Here is a 25,733-nt window from a genome sequence, read left to right as displayed (position 1 = left end):
ATCCACTTGAAAGACAGAAAATGGAAATTTGCAGATCAGACGCAACCAAAGAGTGATGAAACAAAGCAATTACAAAATGGAATTAAAAAAGGCTTTCCTTGGGTTAGTCGGCTTCCTAACCATACAATCATTGATATGGGAGAAAGAATAGATCAAAGCATGGAGTGTGGAAAGAACTTTAATACATTGGATCATTTGATTTTCCGTAACAAAACACATTCAGAAGAGAAACCAAATACCTGCAAGGAGTGTGGAAAGACCTTCTGTGATAATCACTCTCTTAGAAAACATGAAAGGGATCACGAAGGAAAAAGACCTTATAGGATTACTCTTAATCTCCACAAGAAGATCCACACAGGAGAGAAGCCATATCAGTGCATGGAGTGTGGAAAGAGCTTTACTAGTAGGAGTCATCTTAATTCCCACAAGAAAATCCACACAGGAGAGAAGCCATATCAATGCATGGCGTGTGAAAAGACTTTTACTCATAGGAGTCGTCTTAATTCCCACAAGATAACTCACACAGGAGAGAAGCCATATCACTGCATGGAGTGTGGAAAGAGCTTTACTCGTAGGGATACCCTTAATTCCCACAAGAGGATCCACACTGGAGAGAAGCCTTTTAAATGCATGGAGTGTGGAAAGAGCTTTACTAGAAGGAGTCATCTTAATTACCACAAGAAAATCCACACAGGAGAGAATCCATATCAATGCATGGACTGTGGAAAGACCTTTTCTTGTACCAGTGTTCTTAATTCCCATAAGAGGAATCACATGGAAGAGAAGCCATTTCAATGTGTGGAATGTGGAAAGGGCTTTAAGTGGAAGTCTGCTCTTACTTCCCACAAAATGATCCACACAGGAGAGAAGCCATATCAATGCATGGAGTGTGGAAAGAGCTTTGCTCGCAGGAATACTCTTAATTCCCACAAGAGGATCCACACAGGAGAGAAGCCATATCTGTGCATGTAGTGTGGGAAGAGCTTTAGATTCAAAAGAGCTCTTAGGAGGCATAAAAGGAGTCGCCACTCAGGGGAGAATCCCTGTCAATGGAGGGAGCACGGAAAAATACGTGGAGAGTGATTAGAAGGAATTGGGTTCCATTAAAGGATTCCCAGAGGGGAGAAGTCATATCAGTGGAAAGAGCTTGAAAAGTTGTAGCTCTCATTTAACATAAAAGATTCAAGTTGTTCTTCCTTTCCTTAATCTTGTTACAATCTACGTTTCCACCCTTGCTTCTCATTATGAAACCCAACGACAGCAATAGTTGGGGGAGAAATTTTATTGACCCTGAATTGGAAGAAGCAGTTCAGCGGCTGTCTCCTATCTTGTGATCTTTCTTTCTTTCTTTCTTTCTTTCTTTCTTTCTTTCTTTCTTTCTTTCTTTCTTTCTTTCTTTCTTTCTTCCCAAGTTTTGCTTTAGTAAGAGTGAAAAAAAGAACTTAAAGCATGTTGAGGTCACAGTCAAGCATCAGCCAAGGAAAGGGATTTTTTGGAACCCGGGGAAATAGGACAATCGTTCCAGGAATGGTGGTAGATATCTCCATATTGGAAAGTGCTGCAATATTTACAAAGGAGTTTCTATTTCATGGGGATGAAAGTAACTAAATTTGAACTGAGAACATATCACAGAATCCTCACCACAAACCTTTAAAGTGTATGGAAGAAACTTCAGAGGAAGAACTCTGGAAAGGAACTATGATTTAAAAGTCCTACAAAAGGACATGCAAATGCTTCTCCAGCAAAAGTCCCAAATTCTGGTTTTCTCTGGAGTGGTCAGGACCCAGACAAAGGCTAAAATAGATTTTGATTTTTACATTTACCCAAAACCTGAGATTAAATTAACTAAATAGTGTTAACTTGATTGTTTTTGAGTCATATATTTAATGAACTTTGGGTCGATTGCAAATTACAAGCATGAGATGTTTGGAGGGGTCTACTTGAGGATTTTGGATTCTCATGCTAGCTTGAAACAGCCACCTAACAGGAGAACAAGTGGAGAAGTTGAGAGGAAACTAATTTGCTCAAAGACCTAAATTTACAGCAGGAGATAAAGAGCCCCAAGTCTTTGGTACCCTCAATGACACCGTCCTCATATCTGACGCCAGGGTTCTCTTTGACTTTCATAGCTTCCATTCCAGGGGTGTCAAACTCAATTTCATTGAGGGACACAGCAGGGTTGTGTTTGACCTGGGGGGGGTGGGGGGTGGAGTGGACATGTCAAGGGTGGGCATGTACAGCTCAAAGCAGCACGTGTGAGGGACGTCTGTGGCGGCCCAAGTTCCCTGCCAATGAAAACGGGCTCCCAAGCTCTGTTTTTGGCTGCGACTGCCTCCTGCAATCCTCTATCAGCCAAAATGGAGGTTGAGCTCTGTTTTCTTTGGCAGAGGCACCATATCCCAGTCCGCTGTTTCCAGGGCGGCACCACGGGCCAGATTTAAGTACCCCGTTGCCTGGATCTGGGCCCCGGGCCTTGAGTTTGACACCCCTGTTATATTCCATTTGAACTCATGGCCCTTTTTCTCCCACTGGGATGAAAACATTGTCTGGCAGATCCCAGAAAGGTCAAAGGTGAAAGAAGGTACACATAAGCCGGAACTCGAACCCAGGTTGCAAGATTGGGAACCATGTCTGATGACCCCTATATCCATGGCCCAGTTATTTGAGATTCTGTCTTAAATTCTACTCCTTCATTCTTTTCCCTGCCTCCGAGATCTGGATGGACACAAAACACTAAGGAATAATGTGCCGTTAGCCCATCTGTTGCTGCAGGAACCAGGCTGGGAGGGAGGGCAGAATATATGGGTAGGGTGGTTGGAAGCGATCCATATCTATGGTGCAGTGGCTATCAGACTTCGCTAATGTGCAAAAGTTCCCTGGTTTGAAACCGAGGCAGAAACAGATCTTTTCTCTGCATTGCAGCCATTCGAAGCTCCAAGCAAGTACAGGAAATAGCCGGCTTCTAATCCAATCTGGAAAAGGAGGCCCCAGAATTTCCTCATTCTGAAAGAGCTTCCAAGCTGATACATTTATGGGTGAGGGTGGGGCTTTCCTTGTTCCATGCTTGATGTGGTGGTGGTGAGGGCTCTTCCAACTTGATGGAGGCTCTGGGCATCAAGTTGAATTGAATTGAATTTATTGCATTTATATGCCGCCCTTTTCCCCGAATGGGACTCAGGGCGGCTCACAATCCAAGTCAGGGAAGGGGGTACAGATAAGGGATAAAAAGGACGAACAAAACAATACACAATTTAAAAGCATACAACAACCATACCATTCGAGGGGGGGGGGCAAAAGCTCTTTAGCCCCAGGCCTGTCGGAACAGCCAGGTTTTAAGGGCTATGTGGAAGGCCTGGAGGGTGGTGAGGGTTCGAATCTCCACGGAGAGCTCGTTCCAGAGGGTCGGAACAGCTACAGAGAAGGCTCTCCTCTGGGTAGTCGCCAGTTGGCATTGGCCAGCAGATGGAATTCGGAGGAGGCCTAATCTTTGGGATCTAATTGGTCTATTGGAGGTAATTGGCAGCAGGCGGTCTCTCAAGTACCCAGGTCGAATACCATGAAGGGCTTTATAAGTGACTACTAGCGCCTTGAAGCGTATCCGAAGACCAATAGGCAGCCAGTGCAGCTCGCGGAGGATAGGTGTTACGTGGGTGAACCGAGGTGCACCCACGATCGCTCGCGCGGCTGCATTCTGGACAAGCTGAAGTCTCCGAATGCTCTTCAAGGGCTGCCCCATGTAGAGCACGTTGCAGTAATCCAGTCTAGAGATCACAAGGGCACGAGTGACTTGTGAGGGCCTCCCAGTTCAGGTAGGGACGCAACTGGTGCACCAGGCGAACCTGGGCAAATGTCCCCCTGGTCACAGCCGACAAGTGGTGTTCGAAAGTCAGCTGTGGGTCCAGGAGGACTCCCAAATTGCGAACCCTGTCTGAGGGGCGTACTGTTTAACCCCCCAGCCTGAGAGATGGAAAACTTGGCCAATTAATAGGAGGGAAACACACCAGCCACTCGGTCTTATCCGGATTGAGTACAAGCTTGTTAACCCCCATCCAAACCCTAACAGCCTCGAGGCACTGGCACATCACGTCAACCGCTTCACTGAGTTGGCACGGGGCGGACAGATACAACTGTGTATCGTCCGCATACTGATGGTATTTTATCCCGTGCCGTCGAATGATCTCACCCAGCGGCTTCATGTAGATATTAAACAGGAGGGGGGACAGGACCAAACCCTGTGGCACCCCATAATTCAGGGGCCTAGAGGTCGATCTCTGCCCTCCGACCAACACCGACTGCGACCTGTCCGAGAGGTAAGAGGAGAACCACCGTAGAACAGTGCCTCCCACCCCCACCTCCCGCAGTCGTCGCAGAAGGATGCCATGGTCGATGGTATCGAAGGCCGCTGAGAGGTCAAGGAGCACTAGGACGGAGGCATGACCTCCATCCCTGGCTCTCCAGAGATCATCGGTCAACACGACCAAAGCGGTTTCCGTGCTGTAGCCAGGCCTAAATCCCGACTGGAAGGGATCTAGATAATCGGTCTCCTCCAAGGACCGCCGGAGCTGAAAGGCCACCACTTTCTCAACAACCTTCCCCACAAAGGGGAGGATGGAGACTGGACGATAGTTGTTTAAAACGGCTGGATCCAAAGATGGCTTCTTCAGAAGGGGTCTCACCACTGCCGCCTTTAAAGCGGAGGGAAAGAACCCCTCCCGAAGGGAGGCGGTAACAACCGCCTGGATCCAGCCCTGTGTCACCTCCCTGCAGTTAGCAACCAGCCAGGTGAGGCACGGGTCCAGCACACATGTGGAGGCACTTACGGCTCCCATGGCCTTGTCTACGTCCTCCGGGGTAACAGCTTGAAAATCAATCCAGTGATGTCCATCCAGATTCTCCCCTGGTGCCTCGGCTGGCTCTGTGCAATTGGAGTCCAGGTCTGTCCGAAGCCGAGCAACTTTATCCGCGAGGAATTGGACGTAGTCCTCAGCTCTGCCTTGCAAAGGATCGCTCGTATCCCTCCTGTTTAGGAGGGAACGGGTTATCCTGAACAAGGCGGTTGGGCGCGACTCAGCGGAAGCTATCAGAGAGGCAATGTATGTTCTTTTTGCCGTCCGGATTGCCCGAAGGTAGACTCTGATGCTAGATGTTAAAAGCGGTCGGTCTGACTCAGACTTACTGGACCTCCATCGTTGCTCTAGGCGTCTCTTTCGGCGCTTCATCTCCAGGAGTTCTTCAGTAAACCAAGGAGCCCTCCTGGATCCACTGCCTTGGATCGGCCGTAAAGGCGCAATCCGGTTAAGAGCCTCTGCCGCTGCTGAATTCCAGGCAGCAACCAGAGTCTCCGCCGGACTGCGGGCGAGGGTATCAGGAACAACACCAAGCTCCGTCTGAAAGCCCAAAGGGTCCATAAGGCGCCTGGGGTGGAACCACCTAATCGGTTCCTCCTCCCTACAGTGGGGGTTTGGTCTCCGAAAGTCAAGCCTCAGTAGGTAGTGGTCCGACCGTGACAGGGGTAAGATCTCGCTACCCCTCAAACCAAGATCACAACTCCACAGCTCCGAGAGGAATACGAGGTCGAGCGTGTGACCCGCCGAGTGAGTCGGGCCCCGAATTACTTGGGTCAAGCCCCTGGCTGTCATGGAAGCCATGAACTCCTGTGCTCCATCAGAGTGTTCACCGAGCGAAGGCAAATTGAAATCCCCCAGAACCATAAGCCTGGGGAATTCAATTGCCAGCTCAGCTACTGACTCGAGGAGTGAGGGGAAGGCTGCTGCAACGCTGTTGGGAGGCAGGTACATTAACAGCAAGCCCACTTGACCCTTGAGGTCCAACTTCACCAGCAAGGACTCACACCTGACAAGCTCCGGAGCAGGGATCCTACGAGGTACTAGAGACTCTCGGATAACAATAGCCACACCCCCACCCCTTCATTGGGGTCGCGGCTGATGAAGCACCTGAAAACCCTCTGGGCACATCTCTATGAGGGGGACTCCTCCCTCCGGGCCCAGCCAGGTTTCAGTAATACATGCCAGGTCTGCCCTCTCGTCTAAAATTAGGTCCCCTAATTACTCACGCCATCTGGCCTTGGAGTTGGACTCATAGGGCCGGAAGGAGGGATCTCTGTAACGTAGCGAGCCCTCCTTCCCCGGTAATGGCCAGCCCTAAAGTCCCCGCCATATCTGCCCCTCCCTGTTAAGACCGTAATGCTCCGGCCCACTCCTGTGTCCGTAGTCCCTCCACCCACCCCCATAGCATTTCCCGACAGGCCCTTCGAATCAGTCATCCTGAGATTGGAATAGGCCCAGATCCCCCCAACACTTCTGCAAAGCACTCAGTGTGGGGGAACCTGGTTCCCATCCCAATCTCGCTTACACACCCAAACACTCACTCACTCACACCCCCACAAAAATTTAAAAATACAACAATATAATATAAAAGGGAATTACACAAGTTAAAAAATTAAAAAGTGTGGGATCATTCAATCAAATACATACGTACCACATGCACTCCCCATACAAAAAGAAAATTGCGCAGCTATTAAAAGATGTAAAAGATGTGCAAGTTCGGGTAAAGTTTGTAGATGGGTTCGCAAAAAAGTCCAGTCCGGTGGGGTTCACGGAAATATAAATATAATATAAAGGGGGAGAAAGATTTTGTCTTCTTTCTTCTTGCGTGATAGATGGTAAAGATGGTATAGATGGTATTGGGATAGAAGCTCCAAAGGGGCTAAGATGGGATCTCTAAGATGGGAAAGTTGGCCACTTTCCTCTGGGATGTTGGAGAAAGTGTATAAGCTTCTCTGTCAGGGTTCCAAGTAACACCCCAACAAAAGGAAGACTCCAAGGCCTGAAGTTCCTTAAAGTTCCATTTTATCAGAGATGTCATATTGGCACATCTGGGAAATCCCAAATCTGAAATATTCCAGGCTTTCCCCACCCAAATGAAAGTCCAAGTCCCTGCCCAGCACCCACATGTCCCAATCAGCCACCGTCCTAACTGGAGATGCCTCCTAGTCCCACTACTCCAGGTGCAGGGCAAGATGTCCTTGACTCTCTGAGAAAGAAATGTTATTTTGACTATATATCTCTCCCATATGCCATATAATTCCCCCTTCCATTTTCCCATAGCATTCAGTGTGGCGGGCTGAAAGGCCCAATGCAAAAGATGGCTTCCAGGCCTGGCACTCTCGTCCTCTAGGCCAGTGGTCCCCAACTTTTTTATCGCCGCGGACCAGTCAGCCTTTGATAATTTTACCGTGGCCCGCTGAGCGCGCGCAGGGGTGGGGGGGCGTTGTTCACGATGACACATTGATTGTCGTGGGGGAAATAGGGGGTGGGAGTATTAGGTATCTTCACTACCATATATAAAAGGAGATACTATCTTAAATAACAAAGTGGGCCCCCACCTCCAAAATATACTAAAAGAAAAAAGATTCCATGTGCTCAACTAATTTTTTTTTAAATCATCACTATATTATGGACTACAGGCATATATATATATATATATATATATATATATACACACACACACACACACACACACACACATGCATGCATATATACATACCGTACGTATGTACGTACGTATATATATAATGTCCAAATAACAGGAAAAGCGCTTCAAGGACCAAAGTATATTCCTTTTTTGCAGCCTTAAGAGAACTCTCGTTTTTTGAGGCTCAGAACCAGGCATTCTCGTGGGCTGCAAAAAGGAAACGCGACCCGGGAGCGCAGCCTCCAAGAGTCCATATCGCCAACAACTACGCGTGGGGGGAAAGGAAATGTGTTTTGTGAGGAAGAGAAAGAGCGCGCTTCACCGATGCCCGTTGGCGAAATTTTGGAAGAGAGGCAAGAGACTTCAGGCACCGAGCCCCCACCCCTGGCTGCGGCAACTGGAGTGGGCGGGAGGCAGGGAAGGGGTGGGCAAGACCGCCACTTTTCCACCGTGCGCTGCCCCCCATCTCCCCTCAAAAGACCCCCCCCCCGCCCTCGGCTGCCCGACGTTCTCTCCCTCTCTCTCTCTCTCTCTCTCTACCTCTCCCGCCGTTCCTTCTCACAAGCCAAGGCCGGGCGGGGAAGCCGCCAGGGCCTCCAAGGGCTCCGCTTCCAGCGCATGGTCCGCCCCCTCCTTGCCTCGCTTCCAGGCGAGCCAACTGAGGCGAGAAAGGAGAAAGAGGCGGAGGCATTCACTGAGGGGACGGCTGACTCGGGGAGGGGGCGGAGGTGGTGTAGTAGCGGGGGATTCTTCCTCCTCGCCTCACTTGCTCCTGTGCTTCTGCGCAGCTCCCCCCCTCCGGCGACGGCGCTGCATGAGTGAAGAGTCGGCCGTTGCATGGCCCCCGGCCGCTGCAGCGGTCATGGCCCCCAGCCGCTGCACGGCCCGGTGCCAGGTACTCCACGGCCCGGCACCGGTCCGCGGACCGGGGGTTGGGGACCACTGCTCTAGGCCACCAGGGAGATGCCATGCGCAGCAAGTCAGCAGGAAGGTAGCAAGCCTAACAAACTTGACATTGATGAGTGCTGTAAGAAGGGTTTGGGGAAGCGTCTCCACCCCTCCTGGCGCCTCTGCCTGAAAACCTGGGTGGGTGGGGGAGGGGGTCTCTCTGCAGGCCCCCAAAAGTTGGGGGGTTTCCAAGCAGGGAGAAAGTGAAAGTCTCAAAGGAAGGGACACTCCTGCTTTCTTCCCAACCTTCCCGCTTGCAGAACCCGAGGCTGGAGCTGATGCCCCACCCAAGAAGAAGCTGGAGAGACAAAAGCCACCTTGTCCTTCCCTGGTGGTCTAGTGGTCAGGATTCAGCGCTTTCACCGCTGCGGCCCGGGTTCGATTCCCGGCCAGGGAAAGCTTTTGCTTCCAAACCATCCAACATCCTGCAGGGGGAATTTTCAGGGAAGCTCATTTTCATGGCAAGATAGGCTGAATTGGCCAGGAAATTGCCCTGGCTTCCCTTTCTCTTGCCTCCCTATCCCACTCCACCCTCCGGTCCTCTGGTGGGATTGACAAGGTCTCCATGCAACCAGCTTCCCTTGGACCTTCAGGAAAGGCAGATGATGACTGAAGGGATTCCCAAAGCTGCTTTTTTTCAGGAGGCAACTGGACTTCCTTGTTTTTCTCTGAAGACGTTTCACTTCTCCTCCAAGAAGCTTCTTCAGCTCTGATTGGATGGTGGGGAATGGAAGGATTAATATTCCTTGCAGACATTCCATTCCCCGCCATCCAGTCAGAGCTGAAGAAGCTTCTTGGAGGAAAAGCAAAAAGTCTTCAGAGAAAAACAAGGCAGTCCAGTTGCCTCCTGAAAAACCAGCTTTAGGATAACCATGACCTGGATGATTGAGAATCACCATAGACAACTGCAGAAATTGGAAGAGACTCGGAGGGTAAAAAGCTGCCTATGATCCACTGTGGAGGGGGGGGACAGGTGGGTGTCAGCACTTTAAGTAGGTTGAGGTGGAATGGTATTGTTGTGGCCCAGCAGGAGCCGTTGGAGCTGCCACCAGACTCCGACAGCGATGGGCCCTATGAGTCAGCTCTGGAGGATGTGGAGGACCCTGGACAGGGTTCCGACTCTGAGCAGGGCGCAGAGAGACTGGTTGGCCACCAGGAGGCGCCTGAGCCTTGGACCAAGGGAGAGTGATCCAGAAGCCAGCAGTGAGTTGTTCCTGGATGCCCAGAATCGAAGAGCTAATAGGCGTCAGGAACAGTTGCGCAAGTACAGGTGGTAATTGCATTCAGCTGGTAGTCATTAGGCTTCTCTCCAGACTATAAAAAGACTGCTTGTACACACCCCCCTCTTGCAGAAGTCAACACAGGAATAAATGTTGGAGAACATAATGGTGAGCTTGGCAGGCTGGATTGCTGCCAAGCCTTATCTGTGCTGGATTGCTGCCCAAGCTTGTCTGTGCTGGTTTGCTGCCAAGGACCTGTCTCTCTGTTAATTAAATGCCGTAACTTATCTTTGGCTCAGAGTGTGTGTTGGTGTGGGACAAGGGGGGTCAGAACAGGTATTTCTTAGCCACACAAAGAGCCATGGGGTCTGGCTGTTGAAAAGCTGCAGGTATCCTACCCTTTGTGGTGATGATGTTACCCATTCAGTCAAATCAGACTCTTAGCAATTCTATGGGCCACGTCTCTCCACATATTCCTATCTTGTACTTCTTTGAATTTTTCTATGCTATGGCTAGTGTCAGTTCAAAGTTAGAATAGAATGACAGAGTTGGAAGGGACCTTGTAGAGGTCATCGTCCAACCCCCGCTCAAGCAGAAGACCCTACACCATTTCTAACAGATGGCAGTCCAGCCTCTTCTTGAAAGCCTCCAGTGATGGAGCACCCACAATTCTGAAGGCAAACTGTTCCATTGGATGATTGTTCCCACGTCGGAAAATTTCTCCTTGTTTTTAGGTTGAAACTCTCCTCAATCAGTCTCCAACAATTATTCCTTGCCTGGCCTTCAGGTGCTTTGAAAATTAGGTTGACAACTCAGCTTTGATGGTGTCCAGCCACAGTGCTCTCCGATGGCCTGGTTTCCTTTTGCCAGTAACTCTTCCAAACGTAACAACTTTGTCCGGTGAATTCTCCTTCAGGACATGGCCAAAGTGGATGAGTCACAGTTTCATGATTTGGGCTTTTAGTGACCTGTCTGATGTGATGCACTCCAACCTTCCCTTTGTATGATGGCTGGGTGGCAAAAGGGCCGAACTGTGACTGCCTTATGCTCCCTATGCCTGGATTCGAATCGCACCCCCACTGGCAAGAATGGGGATCTCAGGATATTATTTCTACATTTCTCATTCCAACATGAGGTCCATGGCAGCCACCAAGAACGTGGCTCTTTTTCTCTCAATGAAAACAGAATCCGGGATCAAAACTTCATGTGGTGATGCTGCCTGAACATCCTAGAAGAGCAAAAGGAAGAAGGAGACATGCGCCAGCCGGGACTCGAACCCGGGTCTCAAGGTTGGAAACCCTGCATGATGCCCCTACACCACTGGCACAGCTGTTGAGAGTCTGTCTTGAGAGAAGCAATATTTACATCCAGGGTTTCTCTTTCCTCATCTGATGGCGGGAGAGAGGAACACGCTGGATCTGGTGATCAAGGTATCTTACTGCTCTCTAGCCAGCCAAGCTATGGATGCTCAAGTGGAGAGAGACGAGAGGGAGGCCTGTGCCAGGTCTCTGTGGCGCAATGGGTTAGCGCGTCTGGCTGTTAACCAGAAGGATGGTGGTTCGAGCCCACCCAGGGATGGCCTGTTTGATGAATTGACCAATAATCGATGGGAGGTGACAGAATGTTTATCTATTGGGTTCTTTATCTTAGAACTGCAGAGGCCACCTTCTCTATTATTTTCTGCCAGATTTTAATATTTAGCCATCTGCTTCATGAGCTCTGTGCTCTGGAGGGGTATAACAATCCTTTAACCTATCCTATTGTGGAAATAACAGTCTGGAATAAAGATATAGGCATAACAGTTGAGCACACCCATACCTCTGGTTTCTGTAGTGTAGTGGTTATCACGTTTGCCTCACACGCAGAAGGTCCCTGGTTCGAAACCAGGCAGAAACACATCTTTTGCTCAGCACCACAGCCATTCCGAGATCCAAATAAGTGTGGGAAATACCACACACACACAAGCATATACAAAGAACCAGAAGCACCCATTTTCTGTTCTCCCTTATCCAAAAGGAAATGAGGAAGCAGAGGATGCTTTTAAGCCATTGACCAAAGAAGATTAATTGTCCTGAGCCAAAAACTAGAGAATAAAGGTCTTAACAGTTTTATGGCTTCACATTCTGCAGAGGTAAAGAAAAGGAGAGAGGATGCCAAAGCCTCCATCTCTGTGGCAGGAGATGCTTCCGTTGCATCAATCCAACCCTTACAGTGTGAGACTCCCTTCACTGGGAACCTTTCCTGCAGTTGGAGTTGATAGGAGGAGGAGCTGGAGGGAGGACAGCCACTTTGTCCTTCCCTGGTGGTCTAGTGGTCAGGATTTGGCGCTCTCACCGCCATGGCCCGGGTTCGATTCCCGGCCAGGGAAAGCTTTTGCTTCCAACCAATCCACCATTCTGCAGCTGGAATTTTCAGAAGGTTCATTTTCATAGGAAAGTAGGTGAACTGGCCAGAAAATTGTCTTGTGTCTGACTTTCATTCGTCCATGTTATTTTTTCTTTCCTCCCATCCTATCTCATCCCAGCCTCTGGTCATCCTACCAGACTTGATAGAGTCTCCATCCAACCAGCCCTTCTTGGACTTCAAAGAAGGCAGGAACTGCCAGAGGCTTGGAGGGTGCAAATCTACCTATGGTCCACTTGGGGTAGAGAGATTGGCATCAGCTCTTCAAGGCAGCTGAGGGGAACTCTGGAGCCCAAGGGGTCAAGGGGTCCAGCTGTTGACCAGAAGAGGAGGGGTTGTTTTGAGTTCACCCAGATACACCCAGGGTTTCTCTCTTCACATCTGACGGAGGGAGAGAGGAACACACTGGGTCTGGTGACCAAGGTATCTTATTGCTGTCTACCAGCCCAGCTATGGGTGCTCAAGTGGGGAGAGGAGAGCGGGAGGCCTGTGCCAAGTCTCTGTGGCGCAATGGGTTAGCGCGTCTGGCTGTTAACCAGAAGGATGGTGGTTCGAGCCCACCCAGGGACGGCCTGCTTGATGGTATCATTCAGAACAAATTCAGAGATTGAATGCTGCACCCAGCCCTTCATCTGGAGGCTTCAATTCTCACCTACTTGATCCTTTGTTCTCACTAAATATTTAGCTGCTTTTGTATTTTTTTTTACCTTCCAGAGGGACTAATCAGTGACTAAGGTGAAAGGGGGAGGGATCTCCCCACGTGTCCTGAGCTACTTTGGGGCGGAGAAATGCTGGAGTGGCGTAAAGCAGGAGCTCTCCAGGGTCCTGAAACAGCTCCTTGTGTCAAAGATTAGGACACCTGCAGGTTACTTCTAGGAAGGCAAAAAGTGGGAGGGGGAGGGGGAGGAGGAGGAGGAGGAGCTGCAGCCGATACTCAGATCTGATTCATAACTTATAAACGTAACAATAATACCTGAGCTGACATCGTTTGCCTACCAGGTAAGATAATCAGGCTGGCTGAAAAGCAGAAGCATTAAACGTAGAGGGGCTTTGGCACTGGAGGCCAAGAGATTTTAGGGTTACGGTTAATCAGAGGGGATGGGGAGGGAGCCCCATCTGTCCTGCAGCAGCTGCTACACCTGAGAGAGAGTCGAGGGGAGGCCTCTGCCTTTCTCTGTGGCGCAATAGGTTAGCCCGTCTGGCTGTTAACCAGAAGGATGGTGGTTCGAGCCCACCCAGGGATGGCCTGTTTAATGAGAGTTAACCAATAATAGGTGGAGGTTACAGAATGTTTATCTATTGGGTTCCTCATCTTGGAACTGCAGATCCCACCTTCTCTATTATTTTCTGTCAGATTTTAATATTTAGCCATCTGCTTCATGAGCTCTGTGCTCTGGAGGGCACATGTTGCTAAGGTATAAAAATCCTTTAACCTGGAATGGCCAGCCAAAGTTATTAGCAAATGAGTTGAGAGGCACCTATGGCTCTGGTTTCTGTAGTGTAGTGGTTATCATGTTTGCCTCACACGCAAAAGGTCCCTGGTTCGAAACCAGACAGAAACACATCTTTTGCTCAGCACCACAGCCATTCCGAGATCCAAATAAGTGTGGGAAATACCACACACACACAAGCATATACAAAGAACCAGAAGCACCCATTTTCTGTTCTCCCTTATCCAAAAGGAAATGAGGAAGCAGAGGATGCTTTTAAGCCATTGACCAAAGAAGATTAATTGTGCTGAGCCAAAAATGAGATAATAAAGACCTTAACAGTTTTATGGCTTCACATTCCGCAGAGGTAAAGAAAAGGAGAGAGGATGCCAAAGCCTCCATCTCTGTGGCAGGGAAATGCTTCCGTTGCATCAATCCAGCCCTTACAGTGTGAGACTCCCTTGACTGGGATCCTTTCCTGCTGTCGGAGTTGATATCCCTTCCAAGGAGAAGCTGGAGGGATGGCAGCCACTTTGTCCTTCCCTGGTGGTCTAGTGGTCAGATTTGGCGTTCTCATCGCCACAGCCCGGGTTCGATTCCCGGCCAGGGAAAGCTTTTGCTTCCAGCCTATCCATCATTCTGCAACTGGAATTTTCAGGACGGTTCATTTTCATAGGAAAGTAAGCTGAACTGGCCAGATAATTGTCCTGACTTTCCTCCCCCCCTTTCCCTCCCCCTCTTTTCTCCCATCCTATCTCATCCCAGCCTCTGGTCATCCTATCAGGCTTGAGATTTAGATTGAGATTTATTAGATTTATATGCCGCCCATCTCCCAAGGACTCAGGGCGGTGTACAACAATTAAAAGAAACAGATAATATAAAAGTTAAAAAAAATTAAATGGAATATCCCAAACCCAATTAAAATTGACAATACATTTTTTTAATCGAATTAAAATTAACAGTGATCAATACTATTTTCTTTTGTTCAGGCCAGGCTGGCTTGCTGGAAAAGCCAACTTTTTAGGGCACGTCGGAAGGACCGGAGGTCGGGGATTATATGAAGCTCCGGGGGCAGCTCATTCCAGAGGGAAGGCGCTCCCACAGAGAAGGATCTCCCCCTGGGGGTTGCTAGCCGACACTGTCTGGCCGACGGCACCCTGAGGAGGCCAACTCTGTGGGATCGCACTGGACGATGGGAGGCTACCAGTAGCAGTAGGTGGTCTTGCAGGTACCCTGGGCCTAAGCCATGGAGCGCTTTAAAGGTCATAATTAGTACCTTGAATCGCACCCGGAAGACAACCGGCAACCAGTGCAGGCCGCCTAAAAAGGGTGTAACATGGGAGCACCTAGGTGCCCCCATGATAACCCGCGCAGCCGCATTCTGGACCAGTTGAAGCTTCCGGATGCTCTTCAACGGCAGCCCCATGTAGAGAGTGTTACAGTAGTCCAGGCGAGAAAGGACAAGGGCATGAGTGACTGTGCACAGAGCATCCCGATCCAGGAAGGGGCGCAACTGATGTACCAGGCAAACCTGGTAAAAGGCCCCCCTGGTCACGGCCATCAGGTGTTCTTCTAAACTAAGCCGCGTATCCAGGAGGACGCCCAGATTGCGGGCCCTTTCTGAGGGGGCTAAAATTTCTCCCTCTATCATCAAAGATGGAACAAGATGCACAAATCGGGATGACGGAAACCACAGCCACTCCGTCTTGGAGGGATTGAGCTTGAGTTCCTCCCCATCCAGATCCGCACAGCCTCCAGGCATCAGGACATCACGTCGAGGGCATCGTTTGGGTAGTCTGGGGTAGAGATGAAAAGTTGGGTATCATCAGCATATTGATGATACCGTATCTCAAAACCACGGATGATCTCACCCAGTGGTTTCATATATATGTTGAACAGGAGGGGTGAGAGAACCGACCCCTGGGGCACCCCACAAGTGACGCGCCTCAGGGTCGATCCTTGCCCTCCAGTCAACACAAACTATGACCAATCTGACAGGTAGGAGGAGAACCATCGTAAAACAGTGCCCCCCACTCCAAACCCCCTGAGTCGTCGCAGTAGGATACCATGGTCGATGGTATTGAAAGCCGCTGAGAGATCTAATAGGACCAGGACAGAGGAGCAGCCCCTGTCCCGGGCCCACCAGAGATCATCAACCAACACGACCAATGCCGTCTCCATGCTGTATCCGGGCCTGAAACCCGACTGAAACGGATCCAGGTAGGCAGCTTCATCCAGGGACTGGGGAAGCTGACGTGCTACCGCACTCTCAACAACCTTCGCTACAAAGCAAATGTTGGAGACCGGCTGATAGTTGGCTAAAGAAGCTGGGTCCAGGGAAGGCTTCTTAAGGAGGGGCCTCACCACCGCCTCCTTCAAGGTGGTGGGAAAGAACCCCTCTCTCAATGAAGCATTGGTAATTGCCTGGAGCCAGCCTCGTGTCACCTCCCGAGCAGCTGAGACTAACCAGGAGGGACACTGGTCCAGCACACAAGTGGCAGCACTGAGTCTCCCCATAATCCTGTCCATGCCCTCGGGGGTCACAGGATCAAACTCATCCCAGATGGTCTCCACAAGATTCATCCCCGTCGACTTGCCCAGTCAGAGTCTAAGCCTGTCCGGATCTGAGCGATTTCATCCTGCAGATACTGAACAAATTCTTCAGCCCTACCCTGCAAGGGGTCTTTCCCAGATCCTTGGTTAAGTAAGGAGCGGGTCACCCTAAACAGGGTGGCTGGGCAGTTATCTGCGGACGCGATAAGAGCGGAAAAATGTTACCGTTTTGCCGCTTTTATTGCCACTAAGTAGGATTTAATATGAATTCTTACTAGTGTTCGATTAGATTCAGACCGACTGGTCCTCCAACCACTCTCTAGGCATCTTTTCCGGCGTTTCATCTCCCGGAGCTCCTCGGTAAACCAGGGGGCTACCTGGGATCGACACCGGGTCAGAAGCCGCAAAGGCACAACACGATCCAAAGCCCCAGTGGCTGCCCTATTCCAGGCTTCCACTAGGGCTTCGGTCAAGTTGTGAACAAGGGATTCAGGAAAAGTCCCAAGCTCCATCAGGAACCTTTCAGGGTCCATCAGGCGCCTGGGGCGGAACCATCTAGTCGGTTCCGCCTCCCTGCGGTGAGGGGTAGTAGTTAGTATGGAAGTCAAGCCTGATGAGGAAATGATCCGACTATGACAAGGGTTGGATAGAAATATCCCCTAAATCTAGATCATTCATCCACTGCCCAGAGACAAAAATCAGGTCGAGCATGCGTCCCCCATTATGGGTGGGTCTTGAATTGACTGAGTTAGGTCCACAGCCGTCATGGAAGCCATGAACTCCTGAGCTGACTCAGATGTCTCGCCAAGGCAGCAGCTGTTCCTCTTCCTGCCTTCTTTCTCAGATCCAGACCATCAAGATCCAGAGATCCTGTTACGGTCTCCTCCAGTTCTCCTTCTGCATCTCTAGGGACTGCAATCCTCAGCCACGAAGTGGAGAGATGAAGGGGGTGAAAGGCTACAGTCTCCCTTCCCTCTTCCCATCCAAAGAAGTTTGCATCTTGCAAGTATCCCAGGACATGAGCTCTGTACATTCTAGTACATTCCTTGAAGGTGGACATATCTTCATACAATTGGTTATCTAATTACTCATATGACCTCTTCAATCAGATTCCTTTCACTTTTTATCTTTGCTTGTAACCTAATGGTTTCTATTGGGTATCTTTTGTAAAAGATAACACGGCATTGAACCAGTCAACTCTTTGATAAAATGACTAAATTACCACACCAGTAATGGGGTATAGAAGACTTTGAGTTTGTAAGATGACAGTTGACAAAAGTTGACCACAGCCTATTTCTTTTTTGTAAGATAGATAAATGTGGGATAGATAACACCACCACCAAACGGATTTGTAATCAGCTGACCAACTGCACTCAATGTGCGCAGTCCTCAATGCAACAAACAGTACATCTCGTGGAGGGAAGCATGCAGTGAGATACCTCAAACTTCTTTCTTAGGCCCAGTCATCTTCCTAAACAAATTTTGAATGGGGGGATATCAGGAGAACTCATCAAATTTGCAGAACAAGCCAACATTTTAGGTTAGAAGATAGGCTCAAGATTCAGAAGGATCTTGACAGGCTTAAACATAGGTTTCTGTTGTGGCCCGGCAGGAGTTGTTAGAGCTGTCGCCAGACTCCGACCGCAAGGGGGCTGATGAGTCCGGCTTGGTGGAGGTGGACAGGGTGTCGACACCGAGCAGGGCGAGGAGAGACTGGTTGGCCACCAGGTGGCGGCAGAGCATTGGATCAAAGGGAATGCTCCTGAAAGTATTTGGGAGTTGTATCAAGAGGCAAGCAGGCTTAGGTCTACTCAGCGTAAAGGACAAAGGAGGAACTACAGGAGATGATTGTGAGCAGCTGTTGCTCATTGGGATCCTCGCCTGAGGATAAAGAGACTGCTGGTGCCAGCCCTGGTTGCAGAAGTTCTTGTTCACGTTCAGGAATTAACAGAAACCAACTTGGAGAAGTGGGAAGCCTGTTTGCATTGCCTAGGTTTGTGAGACTTACTGCCAAAGTGCTTATCTGTGTTTATTTTGGGCTCTCAGCCAGCAAGAGCTGGGGCTGCCTACTAAGATGTCCCTCCCTCTTCCCAGATATTGGTAGGTTCCTAAGAATTCCTTATTTGGGTTTTTGTGGCTGCTCAGTTGGTCAAGCTGTATTTCTGGAAGTTTCACTTGTTTTCCATTTCACATATGTAAGATAGAAGTCTTTCCTGATTCCTCCAGAAACTGAAGGACCTTCTGAGGGAAGAGGATTGAATGGCCTTGGCAGCTTTGAAGACCAGAGAGAAGATGGAGGGACAGTGGCAAGCACATGCAGACGTTGGGAAAGGCCCTCCAGTTACTCAGCCTGGGAGCTGTGGGAAAAATGGGGCAAGTCTTGGGCAGAAGAGCCAAGAAGCTGCAGCCAGGAGTTCAGAGGTTCAATGCTGTGACTTCAGAAAAGTGGAGTTCCAGGAGGGGAAGAGTCCCCGAGATGTTTGCAGTCACCTTCACCGCCTTTGTCGTCAGTGGCTGCAGCCGGAAAAACACAGCAAGGCTCAGATGCTGGACCTGGTGCTCCTGGAGCAGTTCCTGGCTGTCCTTCCCTCAGAGATGGAGCAATGGGTGCGGGAGTGTGGAGCGGAGAGCAGCTCCCAGGCGGTGGCCCTGGCCGAGGGTTTCTTGCTGACTCAGGAGGAGGAAAAGATGCAAGAGGAGTTGCAGGTGAGAGAATGTAATCGTGGCAGCTCTAAAACGGAATTCCCCAAATTGTCTCTCTGTCAGTTTTGGGGGATTATGAGCTCCTAAGCCAGTTGTTCCCTTCTTCTTCTTCCAGAGGATATATTTGGGGCAATTCTTACATTCTCAGTTTCCTGCTTCAGCGATAGACATTGGGGTCTGCTAGGTTGAGGGTGCAGTATGATAATTCATTTTTAATCTCTTTGCTCTTCCCTTCTTCCTCGTGTCGCATTGTGTCCAGAAATCCTCGGAAGCGGTGACTGAGTATGCCAAGGAAAAGAAATATTCATCCAAACCTTCTCAAGAGCTGCTGTTCAGGGAGAGCTTCCGGAAAAATCAAAGTCAGGACAGGACATCAGGTAACGGAAGCTCTTTCTGTGTGGTGTGAGATTTCAACATTCAGCTTCTTCCTTGCTCCTCTTGATTAGAATCCCTCTCTTTAACGAATCTGCTTCCACCGTTTTTCTCTCACACACAGAGAGTAGAAAGGAGTCCTTGGTCTTTTTGGAATCCCCTCGTCTTTGTGGTGGAGCTGAAAGAGTAGCCGAACCTGGGCTTCAGGTAAGGAGGAGAAACACCAGAAAAGATTCATGAAACCTGGATGGGTTTCATTTTGTGCTGGAGTTCAGGGTACAGCAGGGGGTCCCCAGCTCCCATTCCGTGAAACAACACCGGTGTGCACCATGCAAGAAATTGGGCCACTCAAACAAGTGAAGCTCCATTTACAGGATGAAGGTAACAATGAAACACCCAACCCCCTCTGGTCTGCGGAAAAACCTCTCCACGGAACCAGTCCTTGGTACCCAAAACGTTGGTGGGCCGTTGGTGTATAGTATTGCTCTTTCTAAGCAGCACACATTTGGATCAGGTCATTAAAATTTCACACTCGATTTAACCTACCTGTTCCTTCTGATAAGCTTTCTCCACCCTCCTTCTTCAGGCTTAGATTTCCCTGACCAGATGTTGTCTCAACCGGAAATCTTCCTTCTGTCCCCCCAGGGCCATTGTCATCTACCATTGCAACTTCACCCAACACTTCCATGAAGGTGTGAAATGGGGGCAGAGTTGCTCCCTCACTGGATAAAGTAAGCCATTGACAAAAATTTCAGGACGGGTTTCACCAGTATTTTGCTCTGCCCAACCTACAAAGAATTGGAGCCACTGATAAGTAGTCGGTTTAAGACCTAACCACCATTTTTAACCCAGAAGACTTTTTTTAGTTCCCTTCACTGAAAGGTATCCCAGGTCCTGCAGCAAACTTCAGTTCTGCCGTTACCCAAAAGCTGTGAGATTTTGAATTGTGCACAAGATGTCCATTGTACCCGTTGCATCTCCTTGAATTGGTGGAAGAAAACTGCCAAATTATGCTTGGGATTATCTGTTAATAGGGAAACTTGTTTCCTTGTTCAGGATTTTGTGTCTTTGGACGACGTGGCCGTGTATTTCTCCGAGGAGGAGTGGTCTCAACTGGATGCTGCCCAAAAAGCTCTCCATGGGGAAGTCATGCTGGAGAATTCAAGGAATCTGGCTTCTCTGGGTAAGAATCCCCATCTCTGCTCAGAAACAGAGAAATAGAAAAGTCACGGGGTCAGAGTGGGGGCTTAGATGTTATATAAAAAAAATAGATTAAGTGAAATAAGCAACCAGCTGTTTATGTATGTGTGTATGTGTATAGGTATGTATGCACGTACGCGTACACGTGTGTGTGTGTGTGGGGGGGGGTACACATGTATGTATGTATGTATGTGTATATATGCACACACGTGTATATATATATATGTATGTATGTATGTATGTATGTATGTATGTATGTATGTATGTATGTTTCATTTGTGCTGATAAATAAATAAAGAGAGACTAGTATAGATCTATTTCAAGCTATTTAGCTCTCATCAGCTAGCCATATCCTTACTGGGAATTGAACCTGGACATACCCAGTAAGGGTATGGCTAGCTGATGAGAGCTAAATAGCTTGAAACAGATCTATACTAGTCTCCCTTTATTTATTTATCAACACAAATGCAAGACAAATGTAACAAGGCAACATAAAAAAAGGCTTTCTGCCTGGATGGCTCCCAGACAGAAAAGGGAAGCAGTATGGTCCCTCCCATATTTGGGCATATTAGGGGTTGATCGTGTTGAAAGATTAAAACAAAATGGTGGCTGTATTTGGGCAGCTACTGGATGGCCCAGAAACAAACTACCTTTTTTTTTTTTTGCTGTCCTAACAAGTTCCGCACCATGTTGAAGCTTTCGGCTGCATTCAGAAGCTTCTGCAACACTCTGCCAAATTCTCTAAGCCAGCAAAATGAAGCAATTTCCCTGGCAGCTGCCATTTTGTTCCACCTACCAGTGAGTGGCGACCTCTCTCCCTATCCAAACTTGACAGAATCCTTCAGTGCTTTGGTCTGCTCCTCACAGGCCCATTCCACCGGACGTTTGTTTTCTGAAGCTCACACAAACTGCTTCATTCTGCTGCCTTAGAGAGGTCACCACAGAGCTGCAGACGCTTCTGAATGCTGAAGAAACCATTGTGTAGAGCTTCTTAAATCAGCAGAACAAAGCAGTTTGTCCCTGGGCTGGTTGGTGGTCACCAGAGCATTGCCACCATTTTGTTGCTGGGACAAAATGGCTGCCATATTTGGAACCGTGTCATGTGGCTGCACAAAGAAGGAAGTCATTCCAGTGCTCTGGAAGGCCTCAGAGTTTGGCCTGATGGGGTGTGAACCAGGCCTAAACTCTGGGAGGACCCGGTGGAAGGAGGAGAAGCCTTGTTGGGACCCAAGGCATGAGGAGTGGAGCATGGGGTGGCTTGGGGGTGGGGGAGGCCTTAGGAGGACAAGGGCAAGTGAGCCCGGGCCTGTAGTAGACCACCAACATCCTCCCCCACCCAGGAGGCTCTCCAGTGCTCCACTTAACAACTAGAACATTGGTTTTATGTTTAATCAGGGAGAACAGGAATGTGCAACCTGCAACAGTAATGGGTGGATCCCACTATGGTTGTATCTTGAGGACGGCCTGTAAATAAAGCAGCGGACATGCCTAATACTCCATCCATCTCCTATTTTTTCTCTGTAATAATAACAGCCTTGTGACTTGGGCGAGCTGAGAGAGAGTGGCCCAAAGTCACCCAAGTGGCATTCATGCTTAAGGAGAAGCTAGTCCTCAAAGTGTCTGGTTTCTAGTGTGGTGCCTTAACCAGTAGACCAAACTGCCTCTAGGCAACAAAGAAATTAATTGAAAGAAAAATTGGAACACTGCACAGGTATCCATTTTCACAGAAATGAAATGGGTATCTTTCCAAGTTCCTTCTGCTCATAAAATGCAAAATATTTATATTTATTTATTTTCTTCACAAAAGAGACAATTGGCCAAAAAAAAGAGCTAATGACCGCATTGGTTGGAAACATGCGGAAGAGGCCTTCATCCTGCAATGGATAGACAGCGGCTAAGATGATGATGATGAAGATGATGATGATGATGGTGGTGGTGGTGGTGGTGGTGATGGTGATGATATATTTCCATGCCGTAGAAGAATATAGCAGGAAATTGTGGGCTGGGCTGCATGTAGGGATAGGATGGCTTCCCTTAAGGAAAATTTCAGCCTTCCTTGTATTGATGCTGAATGGCTGCTATTCAAGACCAGATGCTATTGAACACCAATTTAGTGTATAATAATATTGTTCTTTGACTTGATCTGATGGTGGATGAAGCAACGGATTGGCATGCATAAACAAGATTTGGATGTGCCCTGAAATGGGCCCACTTGGGCCCTGAGTTTGGCATCATCCCAAATTGGAAGTGGGGGGCTATTGCCATCCAGAAGGTCCTGTTGGTTTTCAAAGACACTGCTCTGCAGACAAGTGGAAACGAGACTTTCATTGAAATTGGGGAGCTGGTGGGTAAGTTGCTGCCCCTGCCTGATGATATAGTATCCAAAGCATTTCAGGAGTTCATGTCACAATGTCATCAATACACTGGTGGTCAAAGATTAGATCAGGGTTTTTTTTTTTTTGTTTTTTTTTAAAGATTTTATTGGTAAAAAGAAAATACAACATCCATAACTTGTAACAAACAATACAACTACATTTCGAGATATTCCCATACTATCAAATCATTATAAACATCAAAGGTTAGGTATCTTTCCCTCCCTCTTTTCTTCCCTCCCCCCCTTACTTCCTTCTCCCCTGCCTTCCCTCCTTTCTTTTCTCCTTTCCTCCTTTCCTTCCCCGTCCTTTCTCTCCCTCGGTCCCCCCCTCCTTCTCACATACCTTTCCTCCTTCCCTGCCTCTTTCCCTCCTCCTTCCTTTTAATCTCCCTCCTTTCCTCCCTCCTTCCCTCCTTCCTTTCAAATCTCCTTCTCTCTTTCTTTCCCTCCCTCTTTCCCTCTTTACTACCCTCTTCTCTTCCCTCCCTCCCTCCTTCCCCAGTTTTTCCTCTTTCTCCTCTCCTTCTTTCTTCCCACCTTCTTTCCCTTCTCTTCTTTCTCTTCCTCCTCTTTATCCTTCCCCCCTTCTTCTGCCTTTCCTATTCCTCTCCTTTCTCCTCTCCATCCTGACTTCCCTACTGCCCTCCCTCCCTCCCTTCTAACCTTTATTACATTTGCATATTTTCCTCTGCTGAGGACAACCTGGTTTTCTTTCCCTTTCCTTGCTTGACCGCATTGGTTGGAAACATGCGGAAGAGGCCTTCATCCTACAATGGATAGACAGCGGCTAAGATGATGATGGTGATTGGATTGGATTTATTTCATTTATATGCCGCCCTTTTCCCCGAAGGGGACTCAGGGCGGCTCACAATTCAATCAGGGAAGGGGGTACAGACAGGGGGATAAAAAAGACAAGACATAACAATACAAAATTTAAAAACACACAACAACCATACCATTCGAGAAGGGTGGCAAAAACTCTTTAGCCCCAGGCCTGTCGGAACAGCCAGGTTTTAAGGACTTTGCGGAAGGCCTGGCGGGTGGTGAGGGTTCGAATCTCCACGGGGAGATCGTTCAAGAGGGTCAGAGCAGCCACAGAGAAGGCTCTCCTCCGGGTGGCCGCCAGCCGGCATTGGCCGTCGGATGGAATTCCGAGGAGGCCTAATGTGTGGGATCTAATCGGTCTATTGGAGGTAATTGGCAGCAGGCGGTCTCTCAAGTACCCAGGTCCAATACCATGAAGGGCTTTACAAGTGACGACTAGCACCTTGAAGCGTATCCGAAGACCAATAGGCAGCACAGTGCAGCTCGCGGAGGATAGGTGTTACGTGGTGAACCGAAGTGCACCCACGATTGCTCGTGCGGCTGCATTCTGGACAAGCTGAAGTCTCCGAATGCTCTTCGAGGGCTGCCCCATGTAGAGCACGTTGCAGTAGTCCAGTGATGATGATGATATATTTCCATGATGCAGAAGAATATAGCAGGAAATTGTGGGGTGGGCTGCATGCAGGGATAGGATGGCCTCCCTTAAGGAAAATTTCTGCCTTCCTTGTATTGATGCTGAATGGCTGCTATTCAAGACCAGATGCTATTGAACACCAATTTAATGTATAATAATATTGTTCTTTGACTTGATCTGATGGTGGATGAAGCAACTGATTGGCATGCATAAGCAAGATTTGGATGTGCCCTGAAATGGGCCCACTTGGGCCCTGAGTTTGGCATCATCCCAAATTGGAAGTGGGGAGCTATTGCCAGCCAGAAGGTCCTGTTGGTTTTCAAAGACACTGCTCTGCAGACAAGTGGAAACGAGGCTTTCATTGAAATTGCGGAGCTGGTGGGTAAGTTGCTGCTCCTGTCTGATGATATAGTATCCAAAGCATTTCAGGAGTTCATGTCACAATGTCATCAATACACTGGTGGTCAAAGATTAGATCAGGGTTTTATCTTAGGTTCATTGTGACATGATCCGTTCCTGATGTATGGACCTGATAGGAGCCCACTTGGAAATGCATATTTGGTAAAACACTAGTTCAGATCTTCATATCAGTCAACAAAGCAGACAAAAATATAGTGATCAGGTAAATTTTATCAGAAAAAAGTTTGATCTTTAATTATTGCCATAGTTTTCCGACAATTTTCATTTTGCTTTTTCAAGGATATAATGGGCAAGAGAGTAAGAATTGCAAGGAGGAACGCCAAGCAATCCACTTGAAAGACAGAAAATGGAAATTTGCAGATCAGACGCAACCGAAGAGTGATGAAACAAAGCAATTAGAAAATGGAATTAAAAAAGGCTTTTCTTGGGTTAGTCGGCTTCCTAACCATACAATCATTGATATGGGAGAAAGAATAGATCAAAGCATGGAGTGTGGAAAGAACTTTAATACATCGGATCATTTGATTTTCCGTAACAAAACACATTCAGAAGAGAAACCAAATACCTGCAAGGAGTGTGGAAAGACCTTCTGTGATAATGACTCTCTTAGAAGACATGAAAGGGATCACAAAGGAAAAAGACCTTATAAATGCATGGATTGTGGAAAGACCTTTACTCATAGGACTACTCTTAATTCCCACAAGAAGATCCACACAGGAGGAAAGCCATATCAATGCATGGAATGTGGAAAGATATTTACTCGTAGGGATAATCTTAATTCCCACAAGAAGATCCACACAGGAGAGAAGCCATATCAGTGCATGGAGTGTGGAAAGAGCTTTACTCGTAGACATACACTTAATGACCACAAGAGGATCCACACAGGAGAAAAGCCATATCAATGCATGGAATGTGGAAAGAGCTTTACTCGTAGGGATAATCTTAATTCCCACAAGAAGATCCACACAGGAGAGAAGCCATATCAGTGCATGGAGTGTGGAAAGAGCTTTACTCGTAGGAATATACTTAATTCTCACAAGAAGATGCACACAGGAGAGTAGCCATATGAATGCATGGAGTGTGGAAAGAACTTTACTTGTAGTACTATTAATTCCCACAAGAGGATCCACACAGGAGAAGTTGTAGCTCTCATTTAA

At 48.4% G+C, this 25,733-nt stretch overlaps 7 non-coding genes and 1 pseudogene across 7 annotated transcripts; 7 read left to right on the top strand and 1 right to left on the bottom strand.

Annotated features, from left to right (window-relative positions):
- On the top strand, positions 1-25,733 carry LOC148047414 (uncharacterized; annotated as a pseudogene).
- Positions 8,768-8,839, top strand: TRNAE-UUC (transfer RNA glutamic acid (anticodon UUC)). Its single transcript has one exon. It is a non-coding gene; the product is annotated as a tRNA-Glu (tRNA).
- TRNAG-UCC (transfer RNA glycine (anticodon UCC)) lies at positions 10,919-10,989 on the bottom strand. The gene has a single exon. It is a non-coding gene; the product is annotated as a tRNA-Gly (tRNA).
- On the top strand, positions 11,486-11,558 carry TRNAV-CAC (transfer RNA valine (anticodon CAC)). Its single transcript has one exon. It is a non-coding gene; the product is annotated as a tRNA-Val (tRNA).
- Positions 11,959-12,030, top strand: TRNAE-CUC (transfer RNA glutamic acid (anticodon CUC)). The gene has a single exon. It is a non-coding gene; the product is annotated as a tRNA-Glu (tRNA).
- TRNAN-GUU (transfer RNA asparagine (anticodon GUU)) lies at positions 12,562-12,635 on the top strand. Its single transcript has one exon. It is a non-coding gene; the product is annotated as a tRNA-Asn (tRNA).
- Positions 13,555-13,627, top strand: TRNAV-CAC (transfer RNA valine (anticodon CAC)). Its single transcript has one exon. It is a non-coding gene; the product is annotated as a tRNA-Val (tRNA).
- Positions 14,036-14,106, top strand: TRNAE-CUC (transfer RNA glutamic acid (anticodon CUC)). The gene has a single exon. It is a non-coding gene; the product is annotated as a tRNA-Glu (tRNA).

Source organism: Thamnophis sirtalis, unplaced genomic scaffold (genome assembly GCF_051295495.1).
Source record: "Thamnophis sirtalis isolate CommonGarterSnake01/CBP01778 unplaced genomic scaffold, rThaSir2_p1.2 scaffold_3, whole genome shotgun sequence".
In the NCBI taxonomy this organism is placed as follows: domain Eukaryota; kingdom Metazoa; phylum Chordata; class Lepidosauria; order Squamata; family Natricidae; genus Thamnophis; species Thamnophis sirtalis.
The sequence above is the reverse complement of the archived record's forward strand: the minus strand, read 5'-3'. Positions and strand labels throughout refer to the sequence as shown.